General features: G+C 47.1%; 1 long non-coding RNA gene across 1 annotated transcript in view; it reads right to left on the bottom strand.

The window, feature by feature from the left end:
• Positions 1 to 8,532: 8,532 nt before the first annotated feature.
• LOC123377979 overlaps positions 8,533 to 16,160 on the bottom strand; it is a 41,952-nt gene continuing 34,324 nt past the window's right edge. The window contains exon 3 of the long non-coding RNA XR_006582410.1: positions 8,533 to 8,713. This is a non-coding gene — a long non-coding RNA (uncharacterized LOC123377979). The remainder of the gene's footprint in view (positions 8,714 to 16,160) is intronic.

Consider the following 16,160-nt stretch of genomic DNA (forward strand, 5'->3'; position numbering starts at 1 on the left):
TCCCTCTGAGTTTGATTTTTCATAACCTTGCATTTTGTTCAGTCACTTATGCTTGTGCATAGCTAGTATGAGTGGAGCAGTCTGATTTGGTAGCGTTTCACAGCACCACAGCCTTCATTTTACACAGGTGAAAATTTATCTTTTGTTTCATCCTGCTCTTGCGAATTGTTTAATTTAGTTATAATATGGGGTATAAATGAGGACTAAGGAGCCACAATTCTTTGATTCACCTCAGAATCATTCTGTGATTAAACACAGTGTTTTGACTCCATCCTGAACATCTACAAATTACGGGCCTGATTCAGACGTCCTTACTGAAGCAGAACTCCTGTTGCAATGATTATGGATGGATGGATTTTGTTCCCTGTCTACTAGGTGCTACACGCACATAAAGCCTAATTACTCTGATTTTATGCAGGTGACAGGAATGTCACCTCTTGGAACCTCTTAGCTTGATGCCATCTCCCCTTAGCACAATGCAAAATCAAATCCTAAATGAATTTATCATATGGCTCATTGGCTCACTACCCGGATTGGCGGGTAGTGATCGATCTATCAGGGATGGATTTATCGCATCTAGTGTAGATGCGATAAAATCAATCCCCGATCACTCTGCCGTCGACTCCGGAACTCCACCGTGGTGAGAAGCAGAAGCAGAGTCGATGGGGGAGTGGTAGCGGTCGACTCGACACCGTCCTCACAGCCAGGTAAATCAACCTAAGATACGCTGACTTCACCTACGCTATTCGCATGGCTGAAGTTGCATATCTTAGGTCGACCCCCCCTGCAGGCTGGGACTTTGAGACCCCTGCTTTGGAGGGTTCTATTACATTCTGTACCTCATGGGAACACCCTACACCCCCATGTTCATCCTTATCAGATAATTGTGTGGTATCCAATGCAAAGTTTGTCATGTTGGGGTGTCTTCAGAAGGCTCATGATGCACTGAGCATTGTTGTTATAGTGATGTTATAGTAATTGTTGTTACATTAATGCTATAGTAATGTTATAGGTTATAATTTCATGTATATAGTTATGATGCTAAAAATGTATCTTCATGGCTTAAAATAAGCCCAGGCAAAAACTCTCCAAGAGCAGAGGGGCAGTTCACACCTCATCAGGGCATGTATGGGACAAACCCAGCCCAGCCTCACAGGAACAAAAGACACTGGCCTAGGCAGAAACAAAAGGATCTGTTGGACCTTCAAGGAGTCACCCCTCTTCCCTTGGTCAGTTTGGGACTGCGATGAGCTAATGCTCACCTGACTCTGAAGTGGGGGGCAAAGCCAAGAGGGAAGACAGAACATGATAAAAGGGAGAGATGTTTGCCATGCTCTTCCTCTTTCTTCCCCCTACATCTACAGACACTACACCAAGCGACTGAAGTGCTGATCAAAGGGGAGAGCCTGGCTGAAGAGCAACCAGCCAGCCTGTGGTGAGAAGCATCTAAGGCTTTGGCTACACTTGCATTTCAAAGCGCTGCCGCGGCAGCGCTTTGAAGCGCTAAGTGTAGTCAAAGCGCCAGCGCTGGGAGAAAACTCTCCCAGCGCTGTCCGTACTCCACCTCCCTGTGGGGAATAACGGACAGCGCTGGGAGCGCGGCTCCCAGCGCTGGGGCTTTGACTACACTGGCGCTTTGTAGCGCCGCAATTTGCAGCGCTGCAGAGGGTGTGTTTTCACACCCTGCTGCAGCGCTGCAAATTTGTAAGTGTAGCCAAGCCCTAAGGGTTTGGCTACACTTGCAAGTGTGCAGCGCTGGGAGTTAAAGCTGTCTTCGTACAGCTGTGTAGGGAAAGCGCTGGAGTGTGGCCACACTGACAGCTACCAGCGCTGCAGTGTGGCCACATTTGCAGCATTTGCAGCGGTGTTGGGAGTGGTGCATTATGGGCAGCTATCCCACAGAGCACCTCGTCCCTTTTTAGCGCCGTGGGTTGTGGGAAGGGGGCGGAGAGTGCAGGTCATTCTGCTTCCTGTCCCAACGCCCCGTGATGCATCGCTTCACATCCCAGCAATCCCCTTTTCCGTCCACGTTTGGCGCCATCTTGACTCTCTCAACGGTTTCTGCGCAGCGCGATTTCTGTGGGAAATGGAGTGCGAACTGCTGAGGAGTATGCTGACGAGTCTCGCCAGCACATCAGGTTTGGCAGTTGATGTTGTGTATTTGGTTGTCATGGTTTTTGTTGCTATGGCAACTGAGTTAGATTATTATGGGTTAGCTCAGCCAGCTTCAGCCGGCTGAGTGAACTCTCTGTCTCTGTAAATAAAATGGTGGTTTTGTTAGCTGTCAGCTCTCTGGCCTCAACTGATTTCTTCCTAAACCGGCTCCCCCCCAAGGATATAACAAGTGGCGACGAGGGTGAGATTCCGGTGCTGCTCCAGTAACAGAAGGAAATAGAAGTCAAGGTAAAGAACAAACAAACAAAAAAGCTGCTTGTTTGCACTGACTGTGAAAGGGAAACTGAAATCATGGCTACTCTGACCAGGCCACTGGAACCTTTTGATGAGAATATAGAGCAGTGGCATGTGTATACTGAGCGTTTTGAGCTTTTTTTTATTGCAAATGACATTACAGAAGCGAAGAAGGTGCCAATATTCTTAAGTGTTGTAGGGGCTAAAACCTACTCCCTGCTACGCAGCTTACTACACCCTGTTAAGCCAGCAACTAAATCTTACAGTGACATTGTGGAAATCCTGGGGTCCCATTTTTCCCCAAAACCACTGGTAATTGCTGAAAGATATAGGTTCCACAAAAGAGACCAAAAGGAAGATGAAACAGTTGTACAATATGTAGCCATTTTAAAAAAGCTAGCAGAACACTGTGAATTTAAAGAAATGTTAAATGATGCCCTGCGTGACAGGTTAGTGTGTGGCCTCTACAGTGAAGCTATACGGAAGCGCCTACTGATAGAGGCTCAGCTTACCTTACAGAAGGCTGTTGATATTGTTGTCTCCATGGAACTGGCTACAAGGGAGGCGCAATACATCGGTGCATCCCCTAGGGTGCAAAAAGTGTCACAAGAACCGACCCACAAAACTGTGCAGAGTCAAGAATGTTACCGCTGTGGTAAGCCGGGTCACCAGGCATCAGAATGCTGGTGTAAGGACCTGGTGTGTCGACACTGTGGCAAAAAGGGACATATTGAGTGTGCCTGTAAACAAAAGAAAAAGAGGCCTGTGGTCTGGCCGACAAAAAGAGGAACCCTGCATACCCTAGAGCAGACCCAGGATGATCAAGGTGACACCTCATCGCAAGAGGAAGTGCTACTGCATGTTTTGTCTTTGGCAATGGGCTCACATGAATACTGGGTAACCCCGTTATTGGATGGCAAACCTATACGCATGGAACTGGACACCGGTGCAGCCGTCTCGCTGGTCTCCGAGACTGTGTATAAAGAAAAGCTACAGCATCTTCCGCTTAAGGCAACAAAAACTGTTCTGAAGACGTATACGGGAGAAGCTGTGCCCATGTTGGGCACTATTGATGTTAAGGTGGAGCTCAATGGACAGGGCTGCTAAATTGCCACTGTTTGTGGTGAGAGGTAACTACCCAGCCCTAATGGGTAGGTCTTGGCTTGGGAAGATTCAACTGAACTGGGCAGAAGTGCACCGGATGACTAAAGAAGAAACCAGTCTAACCCCTATACTAAGGAAACATGCTGCTGTTTTTGGAGATGATTTGGGAAGTATGAAGGGAATCACTGTGACATTGAACATTAAACCTGACAGTCCACCAAAATATCTGAAAGCCCGAACTGTGCCATATGCCATCAGGCCAAAAGTTGAAGCAGACCTGGAGCGCCTGGCCACCAATGGAGTCCTAATACCAGTTACCCATAGCTCATGGGCCACTCCTATCGTTCCAATCGTGAAGAAAGATGGCTCTCTCCGGATTTGCGGTGATTTTAAAGTCACTGTCAACCCAGTGTCGTGTGCAGAGCAATACCCGCTTCCCCGCATCGATGACCTCTTTGCAGGCCTGGCTGGGGGACAAAAGTTCAGTAAGATTGATCTGAGTCAAGCATATTTACAGATGCACGTCGATGAAAAGTCCCAAGAGCTGTTGACTATTGCGACTCATAAGGGGCTTTATCGATACTGTCGCCTACCCTTCGGAATAACATCTGCTCCCGCCCTGTTCCAGAGGGCTATGGACCAGATCTTGTGTGGCTTGTCAGGAGTTCAGTGCTATCTGGATGATATCCTGGTCACTGGAAGAAATGAAGAGGATCACTTAAAGAATTTAGAGGCTACCCTACAAAGACTGGAAGAGTATGGCCTACGAGTTCGCAAAGACAAGTGTGAATTCTTCAAGCCCTCTGTTGAATATTTGGGACACATCATTGATTCTGCAGGTCTTCATAAGGCCCCTGCAAAAGTTAAAGCTATTGTGGAGGCCTCCCCACCTCGAAATGTAAGCCAGCTGCGCTCGTGTCTAGGACTCCTGAACTATTATGGAAAGTTCATCTCACAGTTAGCCACACTGCTAAAACCACTTCATGAGCTCCTTGGGCAGAAAAAGGCCTGGAAGTGGACTGAAGCCTGTGATGTTGCATTTAACAAAGCTAAGGATGCATTGCTAAATTCTGAAGTTCTAACGCACTTTGATCCATCCTTACCACTGCAATTGGCCTGCGACGCCTCCCCTTATGGAGTGGGAGCAGTCGTGTCACATATTATGCCTTCAGGAGAAGAGAGACCTATTGCTTTTGCTTCACGCACTCTAAGCAAAGCAGAAACTAACTACGCCCAAATCGAACATGAGGCATTAGGAATTGTTTTTGGAATTCGGAAGTTTCATCAGTACCTGTTTGGGCGAAAGTTTACTCTTCTCACAGACCATCGACCTCTGACATCAATTTTTGGACCCTACACAGGCATTCCCCCATTAGCTGCTAGTCGTATGCAACGTTGGGCATTGTTACTTTCAGCACACACATATGAAATCAAATATCGGAAATCCACTCTGCACGGCAATGCAGATGGCCTCTCAAGGTTGCCTTTGCCGGTCAAACACCAAGATAGTGCCCAAAAGGAAATCTTCTACTTTGAACAAGTAGAGAATACACCCATCACTGCTACTCAGATAAAGAAGGCAACTCGCGTTGACCCAGTATTGTCCCAAGTTATGGACCTGGTGATGCATGGAAAATCTCGACAAACCTCTCCGGTCTCATCCGACCTTGTTCCCTACATGTCCAAGCGGATGGAGTTATCGGTCCAATCTGGTTGTTTGTTGTGGGGGAGATGTGTCATTATTCCACCACCACTGAGATCACAGCTGTTAGAACAGCTACATTCCGGTCACTGTGGAATAGTGCGCATGAAGGAAATTGCACGAAGCTATTTTTGGTGGCCTGGATTGGACAGCGCTATTGAAGAGAAGGCAAAAGCTTGTATGTCATGTCAGGGTGTGAGGAATGCACCCCAGTGGGCACCCCTACACCCATGGGACTGGCCTGAAAACCCGTGGCAACGTATTCACGTTGACTTTGCTGGCCTCCTTGAAGGAAGCATGTTCTTGGTGGCAGTAGATGCCCATTCTAAATGGCCAGAAGTCTCTATAATGCAGTCCACTTCTGCAGAGAGTACTATCCAAAAACTACGAGGACTCTTTAGTCGTTTTGGTCTGCCAGAACAACTTGTGAGCGACAATGGACCGCAGTTCGTTTCTCAGGAGTTTCAAAATTTTATGAAGGCAAATGGGATACACCACATCACGTCAGCACCATATCATCCGTCCACCAACGGATTAGCTGAAAGATTTGTGCAGACAATGAAAAACGCTTTGAAATCAGCAAGGGGATAACACTCCATTCAAAAGCGTCTGGATACCTTTTTACTTTCCTACAGAAACACACCTCATGCTACGACCCAGGCATCTCCGGCCTTTCTAATGATGGGACGACAGCTGCGCACTTGCTTTGATCTGCTGAAACCTTCTGAACCCCGACAAATTGTGCAACATCAGCAGCAATATCAAGTCATCAGACGGGCACCCAGAGCAAAAGACCCAACCTTTAGCCCGGGACAGCCAGTTTTGGCTCGGAATTATACTTCCAGAGCTAAATGGGTCCCGGCCACAATCATCACTCAAACAGGACCTGTTTCCTACACAGTCCGGACTGCAGAGAATCTTACCTGGCGGCGACATGTAGATCAGCTGTTGCCAGGTCATGCCAGTCCTCAGGACCCATCTGCAGTTGAGGGGTCTGACTTCACCTCTTCTGGTGAGGCACCGAATCACGAGTCACCTGTTCCTGACTGTTCTCCTCCATTACTGCCGGCGGCTGAGATACCCCTTTGCCCAGCACGAGCTGATACCACCTCCTCACCTGTTCGTGCTGCGGACCCTGAGCCCCTAGTGCTTTTGGGTGCAATAACACCAGAAGTTCGCCGTAATCCACCTAGAGACAGAAGGCCTCCTCATCGGCTGGATCTTTAGCTAGGGCGAACCCACGGTTATGGGGCAAAATAATCCCCAAGGTTTAGCCGGGAATGGAGGCAGTCTACCCTCCTTCTCTAGTCTAGTGTGTGTTTTATTTAGGGGATGTTCTTATTAGGGGGGGAGGAATATGTTGTGTATTTGGTTGTCATGGTTTTTGTTGCTATGGCAACTGAGTTAGATTATTATGGGTTAGCTCAGCCAGCTTCAGCCGGCTGAGTGAACTCTCTGTCTCTGTAAATAAAATGGTGGTTTTGTTAGCTGTCAGCTCTCTGGCCTCAACTGATTTCTTCCTAAACCGGCTCCCCCCCCAAGGATATAACAGTTGAGCTATTCCTTAAGATCCAAAGTGATGAGGAGTCCGACGATGATAGCGAGTCGCCTGACGCGTATGACACTAAATTGCTTCTGGCATTCACGGAAATGCTCAGCACCGTGGAACACCGCTTTTGGGCTCGGGAAACAAGCACTGAGTGGTGGGATCACATCGTCATGGAAGTCTGGGATGACGAGCAGTGGCTGCAGAACTTTCAGATGAGAAAAGGCACTTTCATGGGACTGTGTGAGGAGCTCGACCCCACCCTGCGGTGCAAGGACATGAGATTGAGAGCTGCCCTGCCAGTGGAGAAGCGGATGGCTATTGAAATCTGGAAGCTAGCAACTCCAGACAGCTACTGATCGGTCGGGAACCTGTTTGGAGTGGGAAAGTCGACCATTGGAATCGTGTTGATGCAAGTTTGCAGGGCCATTAATCACATCCTGCTAAGAAGAACCGTGACTCTGGGGAAAGTGTAGGACACTGTGGATGGTTTTGCACAAATGGGTTTCCCTAACTGTGGAGGGGCGATAGATGGGACGCATATTCCTATTCTGGCACCACCCCACCTAGCATCCGAGTACGTTAATCAGAAGGGATATTTCTCTATGGTTCTCCAGGCGCTTGTGGATCACTGTGGGCATTTCATTGACATTAACACAGGCTGGCCTGGAAAGGTGCATGATGCACACATCTTTCGGAACACTGGCCTGTTCAGGAAGCTGCAGGCAAGGACTTTTTTCCCAGACCGGAAGATCACAGTAGGGGACGTCGAAATGCCCATTGTGATCCTTGGAGACCCCGCTTACCCATTAATGCCTTGGCTCATGAAACCGTATACAGGGAAGCTTGACAGGAGCAAGGACCAGTTCAACTACAGGCTGAGCCGGTGCTGAATGACTGTGGATTGTGCTTTTGGCCATTTAAAGGGGCACTGGTTCTCTCTGTATGGGAAGCTAGACTTGGGGGAAAGCAGCATCCCCGTGGTTATATCCGCGTGCTGTACCCTCCATAATATTTGTGAAGGGAAGGGTGAAAGATTCAGTCAGGCATGGACCTCTGAGGTTCAATGCCTGGAGGCTGAATTTGCACAGCCAGAGAGCAGGGCTACTAGAGAGGCCCAGCACAGGGCTGCAAGAATTAGGGATGCCTTGAGGGAGGAATTTGAGGCTGAAAACCAACAGTAATGTTTGGTGCCTTGCACGGGAGTGAAGTGCAGTGGTTACAATGTTAGTAGGAATCTGTGTTTCCTAAGCTGATTTGCAGTGCCTGTTTCTTTCCTGGGCTAAGGTATCTTTGACTTTCTGCAATAATAAAGACTGTTTTCAAAGCCAAAAATTCATTTATTGAAAAGAAAATAACTTTATTGACAGACACACAACATTTTGGCAACCTAAAAGGGCAGAGGAGTGGGGTGGGGAACTGTACAGTCACAGGTTTGAATATGTCCTGTCTGGAGTGCTGTGCAATGACTGCTGCACTTCAGGATGCCTATACTGCATGGTGATGGGGGTTGAGTGCAGAGGGTAAGGGTCGTAGTTCTCAGGGCTGGTTGGTGAACGTACAGGTGTTGGAGGCAGCTGGTGGTGGTAAGAACCTGGATGCTGGGGAAGGGGGTTTTGAGCTGACATTGGGGCACAAGGGAAAGAGCTTTGGGACGTGGGTGGGGGGCCTGGCGTGGTAGTGCTCTGCCTGCATGGCTACGAGCACCTGGATAGAGTCCGCTTGGCGCGCCAAGATGCTTATCAGCTGCTTTGTGCTTTTCTTCCTGGCTGCTGCGTTTTTCTGGCGGATCCTGCTTTCCCTTTCCCTCCAGTCCTGCACTTTTTGATTCTCTGTGACAGAGTGATCCATAACTGCTTGCAGCAGGTCTTCTTTGCTTTTTCGCAGCTTCTTCAGGAGGTTTTGGAGTCTCTGAGTTGTTGATAACCTGGGAAGCCGAGATCTCAAGGTTGCTTGTGGAAAGGCAAAAAAGGCAACACTTAACAGAGGCAGCACTGTTTATATCAGACAGTTATTCCCACACAGTGAAGGAGTTTATAGTCTTCTCAATAGCATAATTTTCCAATACCAAAGAGAGCGCACATAACCCACAGGAGCCCCGAAATGGTGAGTAAGGGGGACTGATTACTTCAGGGCTGTACTGGGGTTTCTGTGCATTGGGGAAAGCAAACAGCTGCAGGGGGCACCTACACTGAACACTCTCCCAACATATTCCACAGGAGTTGATCCTGGAAGATATCTCGCTGCTGCGGGTCACCTGGGAAGAGCGGGAGGGTCTTCTACAGCAATGCGGATTCCGCCCTGGCCCCTATGCAGCTTGCCTGTGTCTTGCAATGGTCCCCCCACCCCTCGCGGCACAGTGGGGCGGACGCGTTAGCCTGACTGGGACAAGGACCACAGTGGCTTTCCCAATAAACTTGCGCAAGCGCATTGCCCACGCTCTGGCTGAAGAGATTACCGAGGCCGATTACCGCGACGTGATAGACCACATCAATGCGCTATTCTGCATCTAGGCATGCATGCATGCAGCCCTAACCCTCACTCCTCTCCTGAAAAATTTCCATCCTGAAAATAAAAGCCGCTTACTGGGAACCCGCTCCTCTGTTTGTCCTCCACCAAGTACCGGCTGCTGCAACTGGCTACCTTCCTCCTGGCTTGAGAAGAGCTCCTGGCTGCATGCCTCCAGGGACTCCAGGGTGTCTCCCCCCACCCCAGTACCCTCACTCTCGGTTTCCTCCTCCCTCTCCCCGCTCTGAAGTGTCCATCGTGGTCCTCGGATTGGTGGTGGGATCACCCCAAGTATCGCGTCCAGCTCTTTGTAAAAACGGCAGGTCATGGGAGCAGCGCCGGAGCAGCGGTTTCCCTTGTGGGCTTTGCAATAGGCACTCCGCAGCTCCTTCACTTTAACCCTGCACTGCGGCACGTCCCGGTCATGGCCCCTTTCCAGCATGGCCCTTGATATCTGCACATAGGTATCGTAATTCCTATGGCTGGAGCACAGCTGGGACTGCACAGCTTCCTCCCCACAAACACTGATGAGGTCCAGCAACTCGCCATTGCTCCATGCTGGGGCTCGTTTGGCGTGTGGAGGCATGGTCACCTGGAAAGATTCACTGATTGCACTCCACACCTGGCTGAGCAAACAGGAAGGGGATTTTTAAAATTCCCGGGGCATTTAAAGGGCGGGTCACCTGAGGCCAGGGCAGTAGAGTTCGAACTGATGAGCAGAATGGCTGAGCAGGCATTCTGGGATACCTCCGAATACCTCTGGAGGCCAATAACAGCACTTTTGGTGGCCACACTGGCGGAGCAGCGCTGCATCACCAGCGCTGCAGTCGTTGTACTCCACCTCGGCCTGGGAAATAACCAACGCTGTAGCCAGGGAGATACAGTGCTGTATGTGCCTTGCAAGTGTGGACGGTGAGTGAGTTGCAGCGCTGTAAAGCCACCACCAGCGCTGCAACTCTCCAGTGTAGCCAAGGCCTAAGTTTGTAAGAGCATTGAAAGGATTAAGATCAACTTAGAATGCATTTTGCTTTTATTTCATTTGATCAAATTTGACTTGTTATGCTTTGACTTATAATCACTAAAAATTTTTCTTTGTAGTTAATAAATCTGTTTGTTTATGCTACCTGAAGCAGTGCATTTGGTTTGAAGCATGTCAGAGACTTCCCTTGGGATACAAGCCGGGTACATATCAATTTATTTGTTAAATTGATGAACTCATATAAGCTTGCAGTGTCCAGCGGACATAACTGGACACTTCAAGACGGAGGTTCGTAGGGTTGTGTCTGGAACCAGAGATATTGGCTAGTGTCATTCACTTGCACAATCCAAGGAGCAGCTTACATGCCAGAGGCTGTGCATGAACAGCATGAACAGTGGGGGTTCTCACAGCAGAGCAGGGTAAGGCTGGCTCCCAGAGTCAAGGATTGGGGTGACCTAGCAGATCACCGGTCCAGATAACACCAGAGGGGAACATCACAGGTTCAGACATGTGTTGGGAGCTCTCTCAGCTCTTAATAGAAAGGGCATCCTCCAATTATCCATAGAATCCAGGCAGACAGTATCAGAATTTCTTATGTTAAAAATAAGCAGGGGGAAAATCTTTTAAATTAAGGGTTTTAAATAACTTCTTTATAATGAAGCTTTAATAAAAATAAATAAAAAAACTAGCTCAATCTTTTTCCAGATGGTCTTTGAAAAGTTCGTGCAAACTGTCCATTAGCCTGAGACCATCTCATCACCACTTTATGCCACCCTAAGAAGTTATGTATAATTCTCTCAGGTCAGCTTCATGATGCCTTGAAGGTTTGGGACTTCATTAAACTCTGTTCTGTAAGTATCAGTAGATAATTTAGCAATGTTAATTCTCCCTCTTCCCCCCATGCAATGTGATGACAGGTCTTGTAGATACATTTGGGAGAAGTGAGAAAATTTTAAAAAAACAAACAAACTGGAAGCATATTGGGAGACACGAAGAGAGAGAAGTAGCTAGAAGCCAGACATTATTTGTATAACACAACAAAAGCAGATGGGTATGAAATTCCAGTATGTCAAGCTTTGTAGTTTTGCCCGTCTTCCATCCATAAAATATGGACATAAACTACTTTGAAGAGCAGACTGTGAACCTATTGTTGAGATTCTTTTATGTACAATCCATTCTGTATCTGGATTTCAAAGGTTACCTTGTTTCTTTCCAGGAAAGACATTGGGCTAACTTCATTCCTGGTGTAATTCCACTGAAGTTAATTGTGAGAAAATGAGCTTAAGTGCTTCTATTTCTTTAGTTTTTCTGGGGCCCCACCATTCTAAGCTCTATAGAAGAGAAACAAGAAGAGTCTAATTCGTGCTATTTCTAAACATATTGCACTGGTGGCCCCCTTCTACACACAGCTGATGAATCCTCTGTAGAGAGGCTGAGGACAGGGCCTTCATCTGTATGCAGAAAAGTAAAGCACAGAATTCATGATGACCAGTGCACAGCATATTTCATGCAGACAACATATTCTATTTCTGGGATCAGACACTGCACCAACACACACAAATGTTTAAAAAAGGAAAACAGTACTGGCATGTGCCCAAGCCAGGATACATTTGTCTCATACAACATATAATTTGTAGAGTGTCTTACTCACACAATTTAAAAGGCATCATTCATCCTCCAAAACTATTTTCCCAAGACATTGAGAAACCAAGAATGAATTGGAAGTTTAGCATGTGCCCAAGGCCTTAGGAATGTTGATTACATTCTCCTGGTTGCACTGATGAAGGTAGAGTCATAGGACAGGTGCATAGGACTCACTGGGAAAGGGAAGCTAAATGTATAAAACCATAAGTATTAGTTGCAGGATGTGTGAGGCACATTACTAGATGGCACCTGGCAATAGTGCACACATGGGACACGTGAGAAGGTTTAGAGCTGCCAAGTTAGGATAAGTAAATGCTGTGAGACCTTGTGAAGAAACATCCAAGAAATGCTTTAAATACTCTCCCTAAACCTCCAATATACCATATTCTCTTATTGTGTGTGCTTAGCACACAAGGGTCTCTTCAGCTCACTCAACCACTTCACTTGGCCTTTCCCTCTACCCCCTGACTGGGAAAACACACCATGACTCCATTTTAAAAGCATTTACTTTAACTCAGTCACCAGACCCCATGTTGCAACCATTATCTTTCTGGGTGAGGAGGACTGGATGGGAATTCCTCTAGGGCCTGTGAGCTTTGCCATACAACTGGCTAGACAGGTCACTGTTGAGCAATGTCAGCAAAGACAGATGTTCCTCAACCCAAAGGGCTGAGGGTAGTAGGTGTGTGATTCTCTCTCGCTCGCTCGCTCTCTCACACACACACAACAAAGTACTTCAGGATTTTTAAAAGCTGAAAATTACACTATAAATGTATAGGTATTACAATTATTTTTAACTGGAGTCCATTCCTGAAACTGGTGTAACCAACTGATGCTAAGTGGCTTTGGATCCAGAGAATAGAAGAAATTGAAGTATCTGCAGCTACCTTCCATCAAACAGTGCAATATAGGTGTGCTGAGCTATTAGTCTGTCTAGCCTCATCTCCAGGGAATTGCATTTCCAGGAGTATCATAGTAGGAGACTTTCTGATGCTTTTCTTTCTTAATGTTGAAAGTACTGCTCCTAGGAATGGCATGAGGTTCCTTTTCTTCAGTAGTCAGAGCCCCCAGTTATGAATTGTGATACTCTGACTTGGTTTAGTTGCATCTTATTCCACAAATGCCTCACTAATTTCAATGAGACTATTCATGGAGTACAGTACTGTTCAGTGCAAGTGAAGCTATCACAATCTGGCCCCAGGTTAGGGTACACATTTTAAAATTGCACTTTGTTCTACTGGAGTATGAACAGCCGTCCCAAAACATACACTGGGTCACATCCTCAGAGGCCATAAACCAGCACCGCTACAATTATGCTGATTACGCCAGCTGAAAATCTGACCCACGGTTGCTAACCAGAACTGCTCTGCTTTTGGACACACACTGCCAAGTGCCTGTGTGTGGAGGGATCTTTATAGCTTATTGAACATTATTGGTTATCGCTTGTGAACATACAATAGCTTCAGAAATACATCAAACACCACTCTGCAGAGCTTCTGGGAGTTAGCCACATAGACACAACCCATGAGTGTTTGTGAATTCCCCCATACCCAGTTTGGAGCACTATTCATGAGCCCCTCAACCCTATCTCTGTTCCCAACACTGTCACAACTGTGCTTCTCGCTGAAGATGCAGCAATATGCAACTCCAAGTCACCTTCTCTTCTAATTTGTGACAAGTTTTAGTGCCTTGCTTGGTGCAGTTGGTACCTTTACCTTTTCTTTTTCATAGACAATGTTAGACTAGGGTGTGACAGAGATGGCATTTTCCTGGACAAACCTTTTTGAATTAAGTTACACCTTATTGACTGTATGTATCATTGTGGGCCATGGATTGTATGTAATTCCATGGGGGAGAGGGATCACATCCTTCCAGGAACTAAGAGCAGTGTCGGGGGGGTGGGGTGGAAGGGAAGGAGTGTAGGCAAACTCAGTCAGGTTGTAACACCACCAGAGAGCTACCCACCCCCTGGAGACAGGCCCACATATACTGAGTCAAACTGGATTCTCCAAGAACTAACAGTCAAAGAAAGGATGCTGTTTAAACAGTCCAAGTTAAATCTGACTCAGGGCCTTCTTTCTGATCCAGCAAACAGAAAGGTCCTTCTGTCTAAGGGAAGGGGCGGAAGGACATGGCCCAGTCTGTGTTCTGGTTCTGAGCAAAAGGAGTTATGAAAAACCCTTGGATAGGCCTTGAAGGACTGTTCACTGGCTGGAGCCCCAGTTGGAGTCAAGGGGACCATCTCTAGTAAGCTTGTTAGAATATGTGTAGGGTGGGTTTTTTTTTATTGTTTTTAAGGTTTTCTCTGTAACGCTTTTACTGTAAGAATAAATGTGCTTGCTTAGAAAGAGCTGTGTGGTAGCTTAACTGTGACAATTACACCGTTATCCATCTCTGAGGATGTAGGGAGGAAGCTGTGCAGCCTGGAAATACCACAGTCAGGAGGGAAAGAATGTTGGCGTCACCACCCAAGCGCGATGACAGCTGAGGAACCAGGAGCGTAGAGCTGGTATACTTGGTGGACCATGGAGTGGGAACTACAGGTGCAGTGGCCCTGACCTGTGACAAAGGGAAGCCACATTTTTAAACTTGGATGCTAATAAGACACACAGTTCTGCATTTTGGTGCTCTGATCAGCACATGGGCACCTGATAGGATATTTGGATACATAAGTGACCATTTGAACATCCAACTGCAGATATGGGTGTCCTAAATTAGGCTCACACATTTGAAAACTAGGATCTCGGTACCTGTCTCCTACATTGACATACCTACAGATGTGGAATACTAGCTAAAAATACCATACGTGCATCTCTCTGTTTTGGAAAAAATCCTGCTTAAAAATAAAGTTACAAAATGCCAGTTTGCAAGTAACAAATACAGTGGCATAGGTAGCAAATGACTCACTCTCTGTGTAAACCATTGGACTGCCCGGTTTCTTGTGTAATACTACACATTTTAGAAGTGGAACACGCTCTACAGCTCTTTTTAAGATATAGATCTTCTACTGTAGGCATCAATTATGTTAATTGTAACAGATGCAGCTCTCTCCTGCCCTCTCCCTTCCTCAGTCTTTCCATTTACATAGTTCCTTAAAAAAAACACTCAAAGGATTTAAATAAAACAAATGAAAATTGTGGTCCTAGCATGATGTTTGCAACCCATCACTCTGCTAGTATGTTCTCTCTCTTTCTCCTACCCTTTGTTTGTCTTGTCTATAAGTTACCAGGGGTAGGGCAAGACTGTCTCTTATTCTATGTTTTTACGGTGGCTAGCACAATGAGGCCCCATTCTCAAGCTGGCTGCAGGTACCACCATTATAAACATTATTAATAATAATATTTTTGTTAATAACAGACTCCAAATCTAATTATTTTCACCAAGTATACTTAGACCATCCCTGACAAGTGATTATCTAACCTGTTCTTAAACACCCCCAGAGACAGGGATTCCACAACCTCCGTTAGAAGCATATTCCATGGCTAATAGCTAGGAAGTTTTTCCTAATATCTAACTTAAATCTCCCTTGCTGTCATAGGCAGCGACTCTGTGGGTGCTCTGGGGCTGGAGCACACACAGGAAAAAATTAGTGGGTGCTCAGCACCCACCAGCAGCCAAGCTCCCGGCCCCGCTCCATCCCACCCCACCTCTTCCTCCGCTTCCTCCCCTGAGCACACTGCGTCCCCACTCCTCCACCTCCCTTCCAGCGCTTGCCACTGCCAAACAGCTGTAACAAGCTCTGGGGTGAAGGGAGGGAGGAGCGGCAACGTGGCACGCTCAGGGGAGGAGGCAGGGCTGGGGCAGGAATTTGGGGAAGGAGTCTGAATAGGGGCAGGAAGGGGGTAGAGACTTTGGGGAAGGGGTTGGAATGGGGGCAGGAGGGGGCAGGGTAGGGATGAAGTTGGGGCAGGGCTGGGGGCAGAAAGGGGTCGGCACCTAAGCTTGCTGTAGATTAAGCCAATTACTTCCTGTCCTACCTTTACTGGACATGAGGAACAACTGATCACCATCCTCTTTATAACAGCCCTTAACACATTTGAAAGCTTATCAGGTCCCTCCTCAGTCTTCTTTTTTCAAGACTAAACAGGCCCAGTTTTTTTTTAACCTTTCCTCATAGATCAGGTTTGCTAAACCTTTCATAATTTTTGTTGCTCTCCTATGAACCTTCCAATTTGTCCACATCTTTCTTAAAGTGTGGCACCCAGAAATGGACACAGTACTCCAGCTGAGGCTTCATCAGTGCTGTGTAGAGCAGGGCAATTACCTCC

The sequence above is a fragment of the Mauremys mutica genome, chromosome 9 (assembly GCF_020497125.1).
Source record: "Mauremys mutica isolate MM-2020 ecotype Southern chromosome 9, ASM2049712v1, whole genome shotgun sequence".
Taxonomy (NCBI): domain Eukaryota; kingdom Metazoa; phylum Chordata; order Testudines; family Geoemydidae; genus Mauremys; species Mauremys mutica.